The sequence below is a fragment of the Panthera leo genome, chromosome B1 (assembly GCF_018350215.1).
Source record: "Panthera leo isolate Ple1 chromosome B1, P.leo_Ple1_pat1.1, whole genome shotgun sequence".
Lineage (NCBI taxonomy): Eukaryota > Metazoa > Chordata > Mammalia > Carnivora > Felidae > Panthera > Panthera leo.
In genome coordinates, this window is record NC_056682.1 from 66,064,012 (window position 1) to 66,079,664 (window position 15,653).

At 33.5% G+C, this 15,653-nt stretch overlaps 1 protein-coding gene and 1 long non-coding RNA gene across 3 annotated transcripts in view; one reads left to right on the forward strand and one right to left on the reverse strand.

The window, feature by feature from the left end:
• Window positions 1–15,653, forward strand: part of FSTL5 (follistatin like 5) — a 793,609-nt gene that overhangs the window by 220,834 nt on the left and 557,122 nt on the right. The window lies entirely within an intron of this gene.
• LOC122217743 overlaps window positions 9,477–15,653 on the reverse strand; it is a 62,905-nt gene continuing 56,728 nt past the window's right edge. Inside the window, exon 4 of one of the 2 annotated variants that reach the window (XR_006201650.1) lies at window positions 9,477–10,239. This is a non-coding gene — a long non-coding RNA (uncharacterized LOC122217743). The remainder of the gene's footprint in view (window positions 10,240–15,653) is intronic. The other variant, XR_006201651.1, reaches the window with a different exon arrangement.

Consider the following 15,653-nt stretch of genomic DNA (forward strand, 5'->3'; position numbering starts at 1 on the left):
AGAGTTCATTTTTCCCCATGCTGTAAAAACCTTCTTGAAAGTGTTTTTTTCCTGTTTCATCCTAATTTGTCAGTGCAATACATATAAAAACTGATATGTTTCTTAATCCTTTTATTAACTTATGATTTGCTGTAATAATATCCTCCTTAAAAAAAGATTAAAATAGGGGCGCCTGGGTGGCACAGTCAGTTAAGCGTCCGACTTCAACCAGGTCACGATCTCGCGGTCGTGAGTTCGAGCCCCGCGTCAGGCTCTGGGCTGATGGCTCGGAGCCTGGAGCCTGTTTCCGATTCTGTGTCTCCCTCTCTCTCTGCCCCTCCCCCGTTCATGCTCTGTCTCTCTCTGTCCCAAAAATAAAAAATAAAAAAAAAATAAAAAAAAAAAAGATTAAAATACATAAGCATAGTGGGGCGCCTGAGTGGCTCAGTGGGTTAGGCGTCAGACTTCAGCTCAGGTCATCATCTCGCTGTTTGTGAGTTTGAGCCATGCGTCGAGCTCTGTGCTGACAGCTCAGAGACTGGAGCCTGCTTCGGATTCTGTGTCTCCCTCTCTCTCTCTGCCCCTTCCCTGCTCACGCTCTCTCTCTGTCTCTCAATAATAAATAAACGTTAAAAAAATCTTTAAATACATAAGCATAGTATTTGAGTTAGGTTTGAATAATATATTGTAGAAGCTTCCAATATTACATTCCAATAACCTAGAGAATGCATTGTATATTTTGATAGTAAATGAATACAGTTATAATATCTTTTTCTCATGATATACTATCTTAAACAGTGCTATAATGCAGTTAATGCATTGTAAGCCATATCAAATTCCTAAGAAGTTAAAAAAAATACTACACCCATCAAACAAGTAGCCCATTCATTTATTTTTTAATGAATTACTGAGTGAAAAAACTGGCAGTTTATTTTGTAACTTCTCTTAATTTATTATCAAAAAGGACCATAATAGAATACTAAAGACCATAATTATGGTATATATAAATGAATACTATATTATTACATGTTACATATGGGACATAACTCAAATATTATTAAAATATTATTCATGTTTTCACAGAGGTAGTCTTAAATAGGTATATGATAGTTTTTCCTAAGCAAATGAATATGTAATACAAATGCGGATGTGGATATACAAAAAAGTTAGTAGAATTCAGCTAAAAGACAGAAGTGAGAGAGCATTCATTTTTCTAAAGGCAACTTTGCTTCCCTTGTCAGTAACTGTGTTGCAGAAAAATGGCAATTATACATAGAGAACTTCTAATTTGGAAGTACCTTTTTGTCCTCCAAGAGACATTTTTACAATTTTGGTCTTGACTTCCTGTGGATATAGTTAGTAGTATGAGGGCCCACAACAGATCTCAAAAACAAGACTTAATCCCAAATAAACCATCAATTGGGCAGATGACTTTTGTGTAGTTCATTCTTGCAAGGTAAACTCCTTACCCAGCTTCTTCCCTTTATCCAAACTAGGTCTCAATCTACTGTGGCTTTGTTGTTATTTATGAAGACATGTGTAATATTTGAAAATTGCAGTCTTAACTTCAACATAATTGCTGTAGTTCAAATTTGATTTTGAGTACCCACTAGAGGCATAAGCATCATAAGGCAGCCTCTAAAATTCCAATAATCAAGGAGAAATATATCAGAATTAATGACCTTGTTTTGTTGAAGAGTTTATAAAAGTTAAATATAACTTATTTCAAAATATATCTATTTCTTTAACTTTTTTAATGTTTATTTATTTTGGAGAGAGAGAGGGAACTAGTGGGGGAGGTGCAGAGAGAAAAAGACAGAGAGAGAGAGAGAGAGAGAGAGAGAGAGAGAGAATCCCAAGCAGGCTTAATGCTGCCAGCACAGAGCCCAATGCGGGGCTCAAACTCACAAACCATGAGATCATGACCTGAGATCATGACCTGCCCTAAGTTGGACCCTTAACCAACTGAGCCACCCAGGTGCCCCAAAATGTATCTATTTCTTTTTTTTAATAATTTTTTAAAAATGTTTATTTATTTTTGAGAGAGAGAGAGAGAGACAGAGCGTGAGTGAGGGAGGAGCAGAGAGAGAGAGAGAGCGTGAGTGAGGGAGGAGCAGAGAGAGAATCCAAAGCAGGGTCCAGGATCTGAGCTGTCAGCACAGAGCCTGACTTGGGGCTCGAACCCACCAATGGTGAGATCATGACCTGAGCCGAAGTCGGACGCTTAACCAACTGAGCCACCCAGGTGCCCCAAAATGTATCTATTTCTAACTGAAGAAAACCAGGACCAACTTAAAGGTTCCTGTAGAACTTTATATAAATTAGTTGTGTTTTCAATTATTATATAAACGTGCAATTTAAATGTCTAAATGACATAGTAATTTTTAAACTCTTTTTTAAAAAGCGTTTATTTATATATTTGAGAAAAAGAGAGCATGAGCCAGAGAGAGGCAGAGAGAGAGAGAGAGAGAGAGAGAGAGAGAGAGAGAATCCCACAGGGTAGGTGCTGTCAGCGCAGAGCCCAACACAGGGCTCGATCTCACGAATGCTGAGGTCATGTCCTGAGCCAAAATCAAGAATGGGAGCCTTCACAGACTAAGCCTCCTAGGCACCCCAAGAGCTTATTTAATGTCAATTTTTTTACAATATGTGTATATGCCAAAATAAGGTAAAGATTATATTTAAACACTAAAATATTGAGTTGAAGGCCAAGTCCGAGGATCTCATAGGCTACATCCAAACCTTTGTAATGAAATATCCTCAAGATGAACTAGTGGTCTGATGTGAAGACTATACTTATATATCATTATAGAAAGAAGTAGTGGCATATAACTAGGGTAAAAAAAATAAAATATGGGAGAAAACTGACACACACACACACACACACACACACACACACACACATATATATATACACACACATTTGTATATATATAAGTATGAAAATTTCACATTTTTGGTTGTAGCATATCCAAAGGCAAATAGTTTTGGTTGTAGCATACCCAAAGGCAAATAGTCTTTTTACTACTCTGATTTCTTATTGAAAAGTTACTATAAAATACAAGATCATCATTGTAACAATAAAACACTTACATTATCTTTTAATGGATCTAAATTCTGGTTTAGAATGTGTGCTATGCATGATAGTGAATTTCAATTGAGGAAGCAAGGATTATATATCTGTATTTTAGTAAGGAGGTAACATACTTGGCTTAGTTGTCTCATCAAATCTTTTCCTGTACTAACTTTTTAGAAAATATATATCTTAGAACTACAAAGTGTTCTTTTGCTTTTGGTAGAAAAAAAAGAGTAGAGATTTTCTACATGCTAAGTTTTGCAAAAATTACTTGAATTTATTTGAATAAACTACAATCACATTACACATTAAATTATTTTGTGTTAGTCTCTTGCTTTTAATTATTATTATTAAGGTATTATTTTTATTATTATTATTAGAAGGTTTGGTGTTTTGAATAGACGGATTTATGGAACAAACTAGAGTATAAAATACCACTCACTTTCCCTATAATTTCCATATGATACAGATGATAAATGAGAAAGAAGAGACTAAACGGAAAATTATAAGAAAACCAAGAGATAAAAGCGAAAATGAAAATGTAGGGAAGGAATTACAGTGGACAAAGAAAAGGAAAAATGAGAGAGGGAGAAAAAACTGCCATGTTTAGGAATAAAGGAAACAAAGAACAGGTGCCATGGATATAACTTGTCATTTGTTCTTTGGTCTTAAGCAGCTGCTGCTTCTTTCCCAGTTTCTTTTTAAATCCACCTGTCTCTTGGTAATTTATTCAGTTCCTTAAACTTTCCTCTTTCTTTTTTGAAGGGAAGTGATCCAAGTATATTTCTGTAGAAAATGTTTTGGACTTTAGATTAAAAACCTACACAGTGTTGGATTGATTGTCAAGTACCATTCCCCACTACCATGGATCAGAGATCCTTGAGAAATGTGTGATTCCAGGTATGGGCAGTGGTGAATATGCTATTAGTACATAAAGCAAAGAACTGCTCAGAGACAATAGGGTTGTGTCCAAAAAGTATAATAATTAGTATGTTAAGGGTATCCACCTGTTCAATTTAACATAATTTAAGTTTCAAACAGAATAATAATGCAAATGAAGTATAACATATTGAATAAAAACTCTTTGAATCCATAGTGACTTATAAAAACAAAGAGGGGGAATAGAGAGAGAGTTTTACTTAAGGCAAGTTAATATATATATATATATGTTATATATATATATATTAGATATAGATATAGATATATAGATATATAGATATATACATACATACAAAAAGCAAATATAAGAAATCATTTTTCAACCCCCAAAGTACTTACTAAATCAAGTAAAGCTCATCAGTATTTGCCATAATCCAGTTTAATAGTCTTACGTTATAACATATACAAAGAACTTTTATTTGTGTTTTTAATTCTCCTGGACTAGTGGCTATCTGAGTCACAAATTTTATTTTGTGGTTAAAGGGAGCAAAACAATAAGCCTGGGCAAGGATATTTCAAGCAAGCCTCTGTTTTCATACAATCCACTAACATCTCATTGCCAAAGCAAGCCACATGGCCAAGTCTACATCCAAAATGAAAGAATAGATAATTCTTCTATGATTTATCTGTCACATATTAGATAGATCTAGCTAATTAGTAGTATGAAAGCTTGTTGCACATAAGGATATTTATATTAAAATATTACAAATGGATTACTTTTTTGGTTCAGAGAGAAAATGTAGTCACCATTTAAGTGATAAAAATAACCTATTATGTATCTCCTAATATGATGTAATAAGTGCACAAATCATCTGCATAGTAAATTTGTCCAAAGTAGTTAACTTTAACTTAAATTAAATACGATAAATCAGTAGACAAATCTAGAATGTAAACTATTCTAGAAGATAAGTAGCTTACAGTCTTCAAAACACACTAAATGATGGGGCTATAACTGTGACGGAAAAGAACTAAGGAGCCATACAACCAAACACAAACTATGGAGCTTGATTATATCTTAGGTTAAAAAAAAATTATGGATACATTGATGTACATTAAGTAAAGACTAGTGTGGACTATATATTACTTGCTATCATGAAATTATTATCAATTTTATATGGTGTTATAATGATGCTGTATTACATAGAAGACCATCCTTATTCATAGGAGATATGTGCTGAAATAATTAAAAGTGAAGTTCATGACAGCTGTGGCTTACTTTCAAATGCATTAAACAGATATGTAGAATAGATAGATGGATGGATAAAATAGGGCAAATGTGAATTTTAAAATTGTTTTTAGATTATGTATAATAAATAAAACATTATGAGTGATGTTATATTTTTTGCATGTAAATAATTAATCATATTCACCACCTTAATGTGATTATTTAAACAAAAGAATAAATAGCTCTAAATATCCAGAAGTGTCCACTAACTAGTTTTCTGCTTTTTGGTTTTTGGTTTTTTTTGTGTGTGGTGATGAGGGTTATTTTAATATTTTCAAAAATGTTAACATTATATAATCAATAGCTTCATGAGATAGGTATGGAATATATGCATAGAAATATACATTTCAATATTTTATGGTTTAATTTTCTTAATGGGGAATAAATAATATAATTTTTCTAGAAAATTATCAATATTTGTGTATTTTTAATAAGAAGTCCTATTAGCCATTATTTTCAATGGCTATTAGACATAAACTACGTTAAACAAAAACAGTAGGTTGCCTTTGGAGGTTTACGTTATAAATAAAAGTAGAAAGGCCAATACTATTAGTTTTGTTTTCGTACTGTTGGGACAATAACATGAATGATAAATGGATTCTTCATTGTTATGACAGCATCAAAATAACTTACAGATTTCATATAGTAATTCATTTTGGTAATGTCAAAACATACAATAAGTGTTAAGGTTTTTCAATCCCTATTTGTGATATAGATTAATAAAAATATCATATTGATGGAATCTCATGGTCAGCCTAATTCTGCTTTGGTAAAGTGTGTCTCATTATAAATGATGGGTTCACTTACAATTGAGACTTTTAACTTTAGGACTTTACAACTGCTCTGCTCTTTTCTGAATGAATAAAATGAAGATAGTTATAATAATCACCATGGAAAATAGAAAGGATGGTGTCCATTTGCAGAAAAATAATGATAGGAATAAAGGTTTAATCATGAAACCTTAGTCTTGGATGAATTTGCAATTCCCACATACATAGAAGGGTTTCTTCTGTTTCATAGGTCCCATGCAGTTTACCAGGTTCATGCAAATTTCTCAAACCTAAATATATCTTAAAATCACCCCATAAACATTCAAAAAGCTACTCATATTTTGATCCCACACTGAGAAATTTTGATATTTATTTGTTGGGAGAAACAGTGTATCCCATTCTTCCTTTATCAGATCTTATGCGTATTTTCAATTAATTACTCTTAATACAAAGACCATCAAAGAGAGGCTGTCATGATTGGATACAGTAAATAAAGCAAGCAGTAGCATTACCACTCTCCCTTACCCATAACCTCCTATTTTATTGCAAAGGGGAATACGTTCATAGTCTGAAGTTCTCCACTCGAGATAAATGTGGGTGAAGATGAAATGCACATGAGGAATCATTAACGGACTCTGATTTGGCCATGCCTGTATTTGATTGATTGGTGGTAGAGGTTGGGTCTCAGTATAACACAGTGAAGATTTTCCCTCCACTCTCATTATCAGAGTCAGAGAATCCTTCATTAGTGGTCTAACTTCTCAATCATTACCACAAGTGGGAGTACTTTGCATTGTACTGAAGTACATTTCTAACACATTCTAAAAGTATTATGAAATATTGTTGAATACTTACTCAGTAATATACATAAAACTTGGTGCTTTGCACACTATCTCATTTAATCTTTAGTATAACCTTATGGGTTTTACAAATATAATATATTATATTTCTAATGAAGAATTCCTCATTGCTAGTGAAGAAATTGAAAAAGCTTTATTGATTTTTATTTTTCCAATAATTTGAAATACTTCATTTTTTGTGTATGAATTATCTCTCTTAATTTTGTGCTATTTATAAAATAAATGTGTTTTATTTCCAGTTCCACTCACATGTTATAACAATATTTAACAGAATAGGGCCTATCCTAGGGCCCAGTGATATCTACACAGACACTACAGCTGTATTTGATATAGTTTATGCCAAAATTACCTTTCTTTTTTTATATGTATATCTGGGTGTTTAAAACTGTCATGAAACAACTTTCACTAAGTAATACAAAAGATATGAGACACTTTAGCAAATGATTTTCTTTTCTTTCTTTTTTTAAGTTTATTTATTTATTTATTTATTTTGAGAGAGAGAGAGAGAGAGAGAGAGTGCAAGAGCATGAGCAAGGGAGGGGCAGAGAGAGGGAGAGAGAGAGAATCCCAAGCAGGCTCCTCAGTGCAGAGCCTGACAGAGGGCTCCAATTCACAAACCATGAGTTCATGACCTGAGTCGAAATCCAGAGATCATAACCCAACATGAAATTCAGAGTCTGGTGCTTAACCAACTGAGCCACCCAGGCACCCCAGCAAGTAATTTTCTAACTCTGACTGTATGGCAGTAAGTGGATCTGAATAATCCTCCCTAGGGACAATGATCAGACTGGAGAAATAGATGAAGGCCACAGGTGAAAGTTTTTAGGTCATATTAAGGAAATATAAATTTCTTATGATCAATGAGAAGCCATTAAAGAATTATAAACAGTATGTGTGGTTGGAAAAAGAGAGAAGACATTGTGATTAGGTTTGCATTTCGTACAAACAACTGTTGTTGAATGGAGGAGAATGCTTTGGATAGTGCCAGAGGAGAAGCTAATAAAACACTTGTAGTCCATGTTAGAGTAATAGTATCTGTATTATTTATTTGTGGTGATGAAGTACCACAGACACAGAAGCATATAATGAAACACATTTTTGCCCCAAAGTTTCCATGAGTCAAAGACTGGGCAAACTTGAAATGGGTTCTCTGTTTCTGGATCTCCCACATGTAAGGTGTTAAGCATGGTTGGAGTCTCATCTGAAACTTCAAGTGTGGAAATATCCCCCTTACAAGCTCACTCGATTGTAGACACCATTTAGTTTCCTGAGGTACTAGAAGCCCGTTTGAATGAGGGCCTTGGTTTCTTGCTGTCTGTTGACCGGAGCCCAACATCTTCAGTGCCTTGCCACATGGTCTGCTCCACAGGGCAGCTCCCAACATGGGAACTTGCTCCAGCAAAGTCAGCAGGAGAAAGAGTTTGCTAGTGAATCAGATGTCATTCTTATGGCATCCCAATATATTTCCCATATTCTATTGTTAAGAAGTAAGTCATCATTTCCTCCCACAATCAAGCAGGGAGTGGAAGGTTGAGAGGAGGCATTATTCGAGTGAGTAAATACCAGCAGGTGGGGATCTGTGTACTATAATAATTTTGACTTGCTATAGTTCCTATGAAGGATAGAAATTAGGGCAGAAGATTTTGACATTATCAGATAGTATCTTCAACTTGGTAAGGGATTGGATAAGGTAAGGGTGGGAGAACGATTTCAAGAATATTCTACAATCAGTTGGAGGAAAGATGCTGGCTTTACTGATTGATAAATGAATGTTTATTTATAACATTGGCTATTTGGATTTTTTGTTTGAGATACGCACAATTTATAACTAGATCCTTTTGCATTATGTCGGTTGATAGACTATGGCTGCTGGCTTTTGTATTCTGATATTTAAACTCAGGAAATGTATAGTTTTCAAAGAGAAATCCATATTATTTATTTCAATATTTTCCTCAGGAATGTTGAGGCAATCAAAGTTCTTACTCCCTGATCTTGATCACCTCCTAATAATATGTTCATGTCTGAAGATGGTTCTCCAGGTTCCTTAGAAAATTTGTGAAAATAATTAATAGTTACCTTAAGTCATCCCAGATTATATAAAATATGTAAGAAGACTTAAAAATAGCTTAGAAATTCTGCAATATGGGATTTATAAAATTAATTTCTGATATACCAAACTAGAACTATATGGCATTTCTGGTATTTCTGTTTATAACCTATTAAAATTTTTTTTTAATGTTTATTTGTTTTTGAAGGAGAGAGAGACAGAGCATGAGCAGGGGAGAGGCAGAGAGAGAAGGGGACACAGAATCTGAAGCAGGCTTCAGGCTCTGAGCTGTCAGCACAGAGCCTGATGTGGGGCTCCAACTTACAAGCTGTGAGATCATGAGCTAAAGTTAGATGTTTAGCCGACCGAGTCACCCCGACGCCCCTGGGCCTATAACCTATTAAAAAAAGTATTTTTATATGGTTCAAGGTGACATTACACTACCTGTTATCTGATTTGAGAAACTCCTCTCTATCTCCTGAAATCTCCAGTCTGAGTCATTTTATATGAGCAAAATATATATAAAAAATAAATATTTAATATTTACCATTGCTATTATTATGTTATGGCAGTAATTGATATATGCATTGGCAAGAAATTATTATTACTTTCTAGTAAAATAATTCATAGGCCCAGATGGAAAAGTCATTTCTTAATGATGAACCATCTCTCTTTTTATGTAATTACATTGCTTACAGAGAGTACACAAATGAAATAGAATCCATACTAAGTATTAACTCTAATTTCTACATGATTCACTTGAATTTCATTGTTCAAATATAACTGATACACTCAGAGCTGCTTAGAATATAAATTAATTTTCAACCATGTATTGAAATCATATTATTCTTTTTGCATTTCAGAGATTTGTATTGTGAATAGTTGCATGCATTACCATGGGGATTTTGTTTCTAATGTTCTGTCTTTAATGGTCTTTTCCTTAAACCAGGATTAAATGTGTGCCTTTTAGAAAACTTTTTGCTCAATATTTCAGCCTGAGAGAGTTTTGTACAGGATGAAATCTCTGTTTCTCACTGCACAGATGCCTCCTCCATAAGGCAACATTTTACTTTTTTCTTAGTTCAATCTGGATACCAGATCCCTGAAAAATTAAAAAATATAGTCTTATATGAATTAAGACTTTTTTAAAAATGTCATGTCTTGAAGGAAATGTAATGTGCTGTCATGAAACTTTGGTTGTCACCACAATTCCGCACTTTTAAACATTTAGTTCACAAGTCTGTATTCTTCTTATTGCTCTTTTCTTCCCAAATCCAGACTCAACTCACTGATACTCAGGATCAATTAAGTTGCTTCCACACTGCAAAGGTTCCATTACGAACCTGAAAAATATTATTATTGATATAGTCAACATAAACTTGCTAAATTCAGAATAAGTTCTGGAATTGTAACATTTTAGTGTTTTTAAAATCTGTTCTTACTTTTTTATTCCTCTATCATGATCTTGCTTCAGGTCCTCATTTTCTCCATCTGGACTATTTTAATAGTCCTCAAAAAACATTTTCCACATTTTAAACTTTTATTATTTTTTAATCACATAATTTTCCTGAATTTCCATCAAATCCAGTCCAAATTTCTTAGCCCCACACGTAAGAGTCTGGTCCTCACCGGCCTCTTCAGCTCATAGCCTTTCACTCTCTGCGCTGAAACTTACACTATAGGAATCATAAACTAATTACATGTTTTCAAACACACACCATACCCTTTATCTCCTCTAACCCTCCCTCATTTACTCATGTATTATTAATCATCCCACCTCCCTTATACATTTTTTTTCTTTTTCCCCATTTCCCCCCCTCCTTCCCCATTTCCTCCCTTTTCCCTCCTCTTCTCCCCCTTCTTGGATTGGACTAATGAATCAGTTCCTCCAAAAAGTCCTTACTCATCCTGAGACCAAGTTCTTCCTCTTCTATTTCCCTACAGCACCCTACAATACATCTATAATAGCAGGTGTTATCTTTATTCATTATGCTGGAAATAAAGGTGTATCATATAATTGGGTGTCTTTTACATTCAATGAAATAGAAAACATAGTATTAGATTTTGAGGAATATTTTGTATCATTGATTTTCCTTCTATCTCTGGCCTAACCGCCTACTTGGTTGAAAGTTTAATTATTTTATTTCTTCCAAAGCAAAGTACCTACATTAATATCTTGATCTCTAGGTGCCCCCTAACAAATTCTGCTACTTGTCCTTCTATAAACTAGCTCTTTTACATGATCCTATAAACATGTTGCTGCCCTCATTTATATAGTCTTAACTTCCAACTTTCATTTTTATTTCCCTCCAAATGCTGAACATCACAACCAGTTAATGTTGGTTATTATTTATCCTTTCTTTCTTTCTTTTCTTTCTTTCTTTCTTTCTTTCTTTCTTTCTTTCTTTCTTTCTTTCTTTCTTTTGGGATGGAAATCTATTTTATGTTCTCATCCTATCCTCTGCCCTTTTGAACATACTATGCTACAAACTATAAACATAATCTTAATTATTATCATTTTACTCTACATTCCAAATGGTTGACTCACCAATATGCTTTAAGGTAAGCTTATGTTGTTAGAGGGGATATTCATATGATGTATTGATCATTTTCTCAAACATTCACTGCTTGTTTCATTTTACCAACATCTGTATCAACAGTGCCCATATGCCAGGTTGTTCCTCTTTATGTCTTCACCCATTCTGTTGATGCTATGTTGAAATACGTCCTCTGTGTATATGTTATTCTTTCATCTATTACAGGCTGAGTTTCTTAAAGCACTGTGATATTCAATTATGTATCTTCTATATCTGTGGCTTTAGCTAATCTCTCCCAATGATATACGGCCCAAATACATTAAAACATTTCTTATAAATGCATTTCTTTCCAAATAGAAGCAAACAAGTGCATTTGGAAGTTTGTGACTTGGTATTATTCTCTATTTTTAGATTACAGAGGAAATACTTGCCAAATTTGTATATGTCTTGAAGTTCTGATAGAAAATAAACTAGGTAAATATTTTGTAACCCTAAGCATGCCAACATTAGGCCAAGTAGTTTTAGTATAATCAGACAAAATATGTTACTTCCAGACTTTGGTGGACAAAATGACTTGAGAAAGGAAACAGTGAAGCAGCAGAAGAAAGTATGATTTAAACTTATTTGTATATATTTAGTAGGTCATTTGAGAGAATAGGTTAACTGAAGCTGCACTTTCTACTAACAGTAAATATGGAATACTATTGTCACATATAGGCTGGCCTTTATTTCCAGAAACATGTGGCCTCTCTTCCCTGCCACCACCCTGGTATCTGTACAGGCAATGCCAGTGAATGTGATAAAAAGTTTCACAGCCAACTCATAAATCCCTGGTCCTTAGACATTTCTTTTGAAAAAGACAAAGTACTGTGTGTATTTGTGTGTGTGTGTGTGTGCGTGTGTGTGTGTGTAAATGTACATATGTGTGTTATGGGTGTTAGTGGGAAGCGTAATTATTTTCTTTGCTTAAAGTCTGTTATGACAAGAAGGATTGTTCTTCTCTTAATACCCCAAAGGATTAATAAGTAGAGGCTAAAGTGAATATATTTGGCTCTATAAAAACTAAATATTAGCTTTAAATAATCAGGATGCTAGAGACAAATTTAGCAGGCAATATGTGTTACTGCTGCGTATAACAGGTATTCAAACATATATGGATTGAATGCCCGGCTGAAAAGCTTTGAGGGGAGATTAAAATATCAAATGAATGGCCTGTTTTAGAATGTCTCTGAGGTGCCTTCTAAATCTCAGATTACCTATTTTTTTAATGTTCTGTTCCCAAATGGCCAGTTTATATATTAGGTAGGGAATTTCTGTTCTGAATTTATGCTATAAGAAAAATACAAATATTTTATTTTATATGAGTGTGAGAAATATGCAGTAGTACATGTATAGTACAATGTATTTATTTGATTTATAAATATACTGTTTCTCAAGTATGTGTGTTTTTACCTCTTTCATAGACTATATCACTTATTTCAGTGGAAAGAATGACAATTTTAAAAAAAATTGCATTTATATTTTATACATTATATATATTACCCACATACTTAATAATGAAGATATATTTCTCCCTTAACCAAGTTTTTCTAACATTTTTGCCAGATGAAGTCTCCTTGTATCATATCATACAATGTCATATCATGTAAGTTTAAGAACAATACGTTTTACAGATAAAAAAATATGTGCAGATTAATAAACTACCCATGGTCCCTCAGTTAATAGGAGAGGGTATTTTTTAAAAATCAGAAGTACACCAAGCCCTTATTCCTCACAACTGCATTATATTTTAAGCAAATAAAGAACAACAAAGAAGCATTTATTTTATTTTTGAAACATCCATAAGCACAGCGGATATTAAAGGAAAAGTCTTTCTTGGAAAGTTCTCTAGTTTATTTTCAGCACAAAATATTCTATTTACTAAGGTGTCAGGAAGAAGATATTTCTTTAAATATGAAGGCTTGAGATTCCCCACTCATCATTTCAATCCTTTCTATTAGTCTTAAAAATTGAAAAAGAAACATTTTTATTTTAAGAAAGAAGTTTAAATCAGGAGCCTGTTTGAACCAACTACTTCCAGTGATTAATGCTTTTAAAAAAGAAAAGTTAATTTATTCTAGATAAATTGTGTCTCAAATGTTATAGTGTGAGGATGCTTTTTGTCTGTCTGCCCTTAATTTTTTAAACACTTCAGTTTAATACAAGAAGTTATATTATCTTTAGTTCCTCTATATCTTTATAGCATTTGACAATAAGTCAATAACTTACAAGTTTACTTTATATAATTGTGTATTTTTTCTCCTTTCCTTAGAATCAGGATCATCCTGTTTTTAGCTTTCCTCTTCCTAGTTTCATTTTTTCCTTTTCTTTTGTTTCTTTTTCTTCTTCCCTTCTCTCTCTCTTTCTTTTTCTTCTCTCTTTCTCTCTCTCTCTCTCTTTTGGTGGGGGGATTATATTTGTTGTGTGCTTTTTGTTTAGGAAAGTATTGACTTTGTTGAGGGAATATGGAGGCAGGCTATTTATCTTGTTTCTAGCTCAATAAACCTTTAAAATGATTGAAGAAGAAATTCCATAAGGTGGAGTTTCTCAACAGTACGTGACAGAGACATGTTAACTTCCTTCAACAACTGTGATTCTAGCCTGGAATTTTTTTCCCAAGTCTAATATTTTCTTTTCTTTCTTTTCTTTCTTTCTTTCTTTCTTTCTTTCTTTCTTTCTTTCTTTCTTTCTTTCTTTCTTTCTTACATTTAAGTTAGGTAACATACAGTGTAGTCTGCCTTCAGGAGTAGAACCAGTGATTCATCTCTTACATATGACACCCAGTACTCATCCTAAAAAGTGCCCTCCTTAATGCCCGTCACCTATTTAACTCAACCCCCACCGAACCCCACCCCTGCTTTCTAGTAACCCTCAGTTTGTGCTCTGCATTTAAGAATCTCTTATGGTTTGCCTCCCTCTCTGTTTTTATCTTTTTTGCTTCCCTTCCCGTGTTCATGTGTTGAGTTTCTCAAATTCCACATGTGAATGAAATCATATGATATCAGTCTTTCTCTGACTGACTTATAATGGATATAGCTAGATGACTATCTCAGCTACATTAAACTAAAACCAAAAGCTTTATTCAAATTCCTATATTTAGGTAATTCTATAACATGGTTTAACTATGAGACGATTGTGTGTTTGAGACATAAATCGCAAATTACTAAATTGGGCAACTTTGTATGAAACTTTTCTTTGTAGAAATTAAATATTGAGAGTATTATCTAAAAGGGACAACTTCAGTTTTAAAATAGTTTATCTGTGTTCCCTTTAGAACAGTCAATAATCTGTTTAGAAATTTGAAAATTTAAATGAAATATGAAAATGTTTATATATAAAATGAATTATTCATATAATGACTTAATTTATTCAGGAATTGTTATCATTCAAATAGAAATCAGAAGAAGGAGTACTAGAATGTACTCAATTTTGTGTATTTTAGTAGTGTAACTCTTGATTTTAGAGAGCAGTTTATAGTTGTTCATCAATGACATTTTGAACTCATGAGGCTTAGCTGGTAACTGATTCTGTATACAGAATAAAAGGCTGGAGGGGAAATAGAAAACAAGTCAGTTAATCTTATACTACTTTTATGTGGAGAGGGTTAACAGGTTTCTTATGGCTAAGTTAGTTGTGACTAAGCCCATCTTATGTAAAATGTTTCCACTGAAAGATCTAGATTTTCTTTCATGTTAAGCTATGAGTAAGTCATTAATTTGACTTACGTAAAGCATTATTTTATAAGGATGGAGTGGATGTACCCAAATAAAATCATGATGTCAAGGAAGATGTTCTATATTAGTTTGCTCGGGCTGCCATGGCAAATTACCCCAAACAGGATGGCTTGAAGAGAAGAAATTTAGTTTTTCACAGTTCTGGAGGCCAGAAGTTTGAGACCAAGGTTTTGGCAAGACTGGCTCCTTCTGAGTACCATGAGGGAAGGATCCATTCCAGGGATCTTTCTTTGACTTACAGACAGCCTTCTCCTTATGTCTTCACATTTTTTCCCTTTTGTCTACCATTGTGTCCAAATTTCCTTTTCTTATAAGGGCTTTAGTAATATTGGAGTAGGGTCCACCTAATAAACTCATTTTGACTTAATCAACTTTGTAAGGACACTTCCTTCAAATAAGGCCACATTCTAAGTATTGGGGGTAAGGACTCAAGCATACTAATTTTGG